Genomic DNA, 6000 nt, shown 5'->3' on the forward strand with positions numbered 1-6000 from the left:
GTTGTCCAGGGGCGAGCCACAGAGAACTAATGTCCACTTCCGCTATTGAGTTTTCAGTGCGCTGCAACCGAGTACCAGATTAGAGTGGGGCAGCTGACATTAAATTGGAGGAAGGGGACACAATATCGATCATTCTTGTCCCAGTGATGGCTGCTCAGATCAGTGACCCATCCCACCAACCTCAGTTTTTAATTTGCAGAAGAGGTCTGAGGGGACAATAGTGTCGAGTCCATTTTTAAACAGTACAGTTGTGGCACAGTGCCAGTCCTACACCACCCCCGGCCTGGCATTGCTTAGGTTACTGCATGAAATCACTTAAAAAAATAAAAAAACTCATAATAAAAAAGGAATTAAGTATTGATACAATATTTGATACACAAACGAGGCTTATTTTCTTTAATCTTGCAATCTGCGCACATTCACTTGGTTCAGCTTTAACTTTTTCTAAGGAACAACACTAGCTTCTAAATGTTACGGCTCAATTTATCCGCTAGTACTCACAATTTCTGGTGCTGAACATTTCAACGGGTCGTAGATGTGTTTTACTACAGTGTTGCGTAAGCCAAGCTTTGCAGATCTCTTCAAGGGCGTTTTTACCCTTCTGACAGTATTCTACACAATAAAGCAACAAGTGAACGCATTTGATCACATACATTGTACACCACTATTAGCAGGAGCAAAAGTGTTCAGAGCTTTTATAATTACTAAAAAGAATTAACACAGATACGGGGCAATATCCGTTTCCAGTTCTTGCTCGCCAAAGACCTCCTCGGGTTTAGTGGAGTCAGTCACTCCTGTAGATGGTCTGAGCTGGTCTATAATGGGGAGGGCAAGGCTGGTGATCAAAGAAAGTCATTCTGCTCCCTAGATTATCTATTTGCAAACATGAGATTTGATTTTGCCAAATATTCTACTTGCAGTATGCTCGGGAAAGTCCAACTTCAAAATCATTTAAAAATAAAACTCGTCATTCTCCTATGGTGTAGCGCACAGGCAATCAAGAATAAATGTAGTCTGACATGAACCTTGTCATTCATGTGGAAATGACTTATGAAATGATACTGGGCGGCCTGCTGGTGGCGCTGTCCAGGGAGAGTATGGGCCCAGCTTGCCATTAGTGAGGTGCATCTCCTTAACAGGAACTAGTGAAGGACACAACTAGATCTCCATTCCCACTTGGACCTCACTGTCCTTGGCCTCTTGCATTGTTCCACGGGAGCTCAGCGTAAGCTCGAGGAACAGCACCTCATCTTCCGATTAGGCACTTTACAGCCTTCCGGACTCAATATCGAGTTCAACAATTTCAGATCATAACCTTGGCCCCTATTACATTTTTACTTATATTTTTATCCACACCTTTGTTTTGGTTCCCCCACTTTTCCTTTTTTTTCTCTCTCCCACATGGCAGCTGCCTCCTATTCTGCCAGCGCATTTCACACCTAATCTAGAGCCGTCTTTTGTCTCCACTAGTCCTATCACCATCTCGTCTCATTTTGAATACCTCTTAATGTCTCTTCTCTTTTGTTCTCTCCCAGCCTGGCCTCTTAATCTATTTCATTCCCTGTGCCTCTTTAGTCTTGATAAAGGGTTTTGACCCGAAACGTTGACTCTAATTTCTCTCCACGGATGTTGCCTGGCCTGCTGAGTTTTTCCAACATTTTCTGTGATTAAAGCCTTGTTTAATACTCAGACCAAGTGCCTAGTAGTTTTCTTACGTCAGCTGTCTTCAAGTCAAAGAGAGCTAGAAGGTGGAAAATAATTGGACCAGGGCTGAGGTGGGACTGAGCAGATAGAAGGCGAGAATAGGGAATGTGCACCAGGGTGGGGAAGGTAGAGTGAGGTGGAGCAGGGTAGACATGGTGGGGAAAAAGGACAGAGCAGGGTTAAAGGGTAGAATATGTTGAGAGGCCAGAGGACGAGAGTTAGATACAGGGTGGGAGGAAAGAGAGAATTGAAAGGTCGCCATAGGATGTTAAAGCGAGTTTGGAGACTAAAGGAAGCAGCTGTACTGTTGGAACCAGCGACAAAAATGGGAGCAAAGAGGATAGGCAGGGAAGGACAGAATAAACTGTGGAGAAAGTTGACAAAAAATTAACTAAATGTGCATTTAATAAGTTGAAATGGCCCTTACGCTTCAACATCATGAATTAAATAAAATCTGAGGCTTCACTGCAAAAAATTAAATACAAGGCTGTCGAGTGGCCGATTAGTGAGAACGGAAGGAAGCGGAATTGTCAATTGGCTTTTGCCTCTGGTTATCTTAGAGCTATCGGAGACAGCGGCAGGGCTGCAGTACCACAAGGCCAACGAGACGGGCCGGCCAGCCAACGAGAACAGCTAAACAGCAGCAGCAGAATGGCCCAGTGGTGAAAGCAGCCATCTGATGAAGGGTCATCGATCTGAAACATTAACTCTTGTTTCTCTCTTCACAGATGCTGCCTGACCCACTGAGTATTTCCAGCATTGTCTGTTTTTATTTCAGATTTCCAGCACCCGCAGTATTTTGCTTTTGTGTTATCTAACAAATGCTGGTGGAAAGAGATGCACCTCACTAATGGCAATACTGCTGTTAAACAGAAGGGAACAGGCAAAAAAACAGGAGCTGGGGAGGGGGTAACATGCATTTCTGTGCGCAACCATGTCCCTTTACAACAGACTTTCCTTTGCCATGACGTCTGTTGTTCTCTGGGAAATGCACTGCTATGGGATCACCCTGTGCCAAGTGTTAAGTTACTGCAGTTGGAATTGACATCAAGGGCTAGAAATTCGGTATCACCCCGGCCGGGGTGCTAACTTTTGACAAGTTGTAAGTTTAGCGCCAGGTGCTAATCAATCTCGCTGCCCGCTAACTCCAGTCTCAGCACTCAAAGTATGCCCGTGAGTGCTAAATCAGGCGCTAATGGCGAAGGTGAGTGGCGATCGGCTTCAAGCAATAAGGAATGTGAGGTGTTGTGTAATCGGGAGTGAGCACTGGCGAAGACGCCTGCCAGCCATTAAAGGGGAGGGTGACTGGAGTCTGCACACCAGTCCCCAATGATTCGGGGAGTGCGGAATGGCGATATGCTGTGAGATGAAATGCAAAGTCCTTTGACGGCCCGCGACACTCCGGGGACTAAGCAGCCTTTAGTTGGCTGCAGGTACATCCTGCGCTCTCCGCCACTCATAATTGACCTTTGGAACGGAAATTCCTTGACAGCTGGGGCACATCCCGTTAAGTAGCGCCCTGCCAGCCGGCTGGTTCACGCCTCTGCTCCCTGGCGCTATCAGCGCGAGGCGGTAAGGCGGGGGGGTGGGGGGCGCTACTGAAGTTTGCAGATCGGGCACCCAGCGAGGGTTGGACTCTCGCTGACATCACGATCTGCATGGCGAAAGGTGTTATCGCCAGCGCTATGGGACTGGCGAATTTGCCGTGCGGCGCGGGATTCGCTTCTGCCTGAGTGCCCCGTTAGCGCCCCCGCCAGGTGCTAACTGGGGGCGCTAACATGCCAAATCTCTCCCCCAAAGGGTTTAAATTCAGTTGACTGAGCCACACGACGTTAGTTGACAAAATACAATGCTCACAGTGCCACCTACAGGCACAATACCATTAGAATGCTGCAACAATTCACCATCTTCTATATTTTTATTATTACAGGTAGACTATCCTTTATCCGAAAACCTCGGGACCAGCCGTGTTTCGGTTTTTGGAAAATTTCGGATTTCGAAGGTGGGTCGGCGGGGGGGTCGGCAGGGGTCGGGGTCGGCGGGGGTCCGCGGTGGGGTCGGCGGGGGTCGGGGTCGGCGGGGGTCCACGGGGGGGTCGGCGGGGGTCCGCGGGGGGGTCGGCGTCGGCGGGGGTCCGCGGGGGGGGTCGGCGGGGGTCGGGGTTGGCGGGGGTCCGCGGGGGGGGTCCGCAGTCGTGGCTTGTCCGTCGCTGCTAGCCTGGAATGCAATGAAGTTCCGCATTTCCACCAGCAGGTCGTCGTGCTCGGTCGGAACAGGGGCCGGCACCGCCGCGGGCTCAGAGCTCTCGTTGCTTTCGAGCCTTTGGAAGAGAGTCAGGTGGTTCCGCGGGGGGGTCGGCGGGGGGTCGTGCGCACGACTTACGCTGACCCTCTGCTCAGCGTAAGTCGGCGGGGGTCGGGGTCGGCGGGGGTCGGGGTCGGCGGGGGTCCGCGGGGGGGTCCGCGGGGGTCGGGGTCGGCGGGGGGGTCGGCGGGGGTCCGCGGGGGGGTCCGTGGGAGGTCGTGCGCACGACTTACGCTGACCCTCTGCTCAGCGTAAGTCGTGCGCCACTCTGGTCATGTCGTGCGCACGACTTACGCTGACCGAAAAAACCTTCGGTTTTTAGAGGGTTTCGGTTTTCGGAAGTTCGGATAAAGGGTAGTCTACCTGTATTATAATATAGTATAAAAGGATAGTGGTGTCTGTCTGTCTGTCTGTCTGTCCGGCATCACTCAAAAGTTATAGAGCGTACCTACACATATGTTTTATCAAAAGAAAGGTTATGATTAGGAGGGTGTCCTAGGCATATTTACTTTTTGGTCAGACAAAAATTGTTTGGACAGTAGACAAAAAATGTTCAAAATTCTGCTCATTAGCGGTTGGCCAATCATACGGGGGAAATCCGCTCATTAGCATTGAGTGACGTGAAGGTTGACCAATCCTACGGGGGGAGCGTGCTGCATCACGGGGGGCGTTTCATGGCGTGTGTGGGCGGGGCCTAATCTTTCAAACTGCCGTTAATTCGGCCATCTTTACCTCAGCTTTTACTTTTATTCACATTTTAACAGCTGCCACCTTCCTGTTCTATATGGCTTAATGCCAGATCATGTAGTGCAGTTGTCTTCTTAGCTATGGGGTGCTTAAAAACCTGAACTTTAATACAGGGAACTAAGGAAAAGAACAAATTAATTCAGTTTTAAATAGTATTTAGGAACAGTTAGAAATGAAGTGATCCATTTCAAGTATGAAGGAACTCAGTTGTCTTCCAGGGAAGGTCTCCTCACCTTGTGGAGCTGGAGGCCCCAGCCGGGGACTCGGCTTTCCCCCCCTCGGCCCGGTCCTCGGCTCCGTTTGTGGCCGGGGACTCGGCCTTTCCCCCCCTCGGCCCGGTCCCGGGGCTCGGCTCCGTTTGCGGCCGGGGACTCGGCCTTTCCCCCCCTCGGCCCGGTCCCGGTGCTCGGCTCCGTTTGCGGCCGGGGACTCGGGCTTTCCCCCCCTCGGCCCGGTCCCAGGGCTTGGCTCCGTTTGCGGCCGGTGACTCGGGCTTTCCCCCCCTCGGCCCAGTCCCGGGGCTCGGCTCCGTTTGCGCCCGCGGGCCGGGGACTCGGCCTTTCCCCCCCTCGGCCCGGTCCCGGGGCTCGGCTCCGTTTGCGGCCGCGGGCCGGGGACTCGGCCTTTCCCCCCCTCGGCCCGGTCCCGGGGCTCGACTCAGTGTCCGGGCCTGAGGCGCTAGGGAGGGAGAGGGGAGGGAGGGAGAGGGGAGGGAGGGACAGAGAGGAAAGCAGGGAGAGACAGGGGGAGGGAGAGAGAGAGGGGGAGGGAGGGAGAGAGGCAGGGAGAGGAGAGGAGAGAGGGAGAGGGAGAGAGAGGGAGAGGGGAGGGAGGGAGAGAGAGGGAGGGAGAGAGAGCAGGGAGGGAGGGGGAGAGAGGAGAGACAGGGGCAGGGAGAGAGAGAGGGGAGAGAGAGAGGGGCAGGGAGAGAGAGGGGAGGGAGAGAGAGAGGGTGAGGGAGGGAAAGAGTGAGGGGGTGGGAGAGGGAGGGAGAGCTCGCCTTCTTCCTTCCTTCCTTCCTTCGCAGGGGTCCATCCGGCCAGGCCTGAGGTGCTCCTTCCCCCCCTCTCTCTCCAGGCTAATCCCGAACTAAATCCAGTAGTCTCTCTCTCTCTCTTCCCCCCCGTCTCTCTCTTCTCCCCCCAGTCTCTCTCTCTCTCCCCCCGTCTCTCTCTTCTCCCCCCAGTCTCTCTCTCCCCCCTAGTCTCTCTCTCTCTCTCTCTTCCCCCAGTCTCTCTCTCTCTC

At 52.8% G+C, this 6000-nt stretch overlaps 1 protein-coding gene across 4 annotated transcripts in view; it reads right to left on the bottom strand.

Moving 5' to 3' along the window:
- Positions 1 to 5569, bottom strand: part of LOC147112265 (uncharacterized) — a 45307-nt gene extending 39738 nt beyond the window's left edge. For 2 of the 4 annotated variants that reach the window (XM_085996379.1, XM_085996376.1), the window contains exons 1-2: positions 4989 to 5569; positions 502 to 612 (exon numbers count right to left, since the gene is read on the bottom strand). The gene's annotated coding sequence lies outside the window, so the exon portion shown is untranslated. The remainder of the gene's footprint in view (positions 1 to 501; positions 613 to 4988) is intronic. The other 2 variants (XM_085996380.1, XM_085996377.1) reach the window with 2 other exon arrangements.
- Positions 5570 to 6000: the final 431 nt, after the last annotated feature.

The sequence above is a fragment of the Somniosus microcephalus genome, chromosome 9 (genome assembly GCF_052327205.1).
Source record: "Somniosus microcephalus isolate GS21.2 chromosome 9, FLI_Smic_1.0, whole genome shotgun sequence".
NCBI lineage: Eukaryota > Metazoa > Chordata > Chondrichthyes > Squaliformes > Somniosidae > Somniosus > Somniosus microcephalus.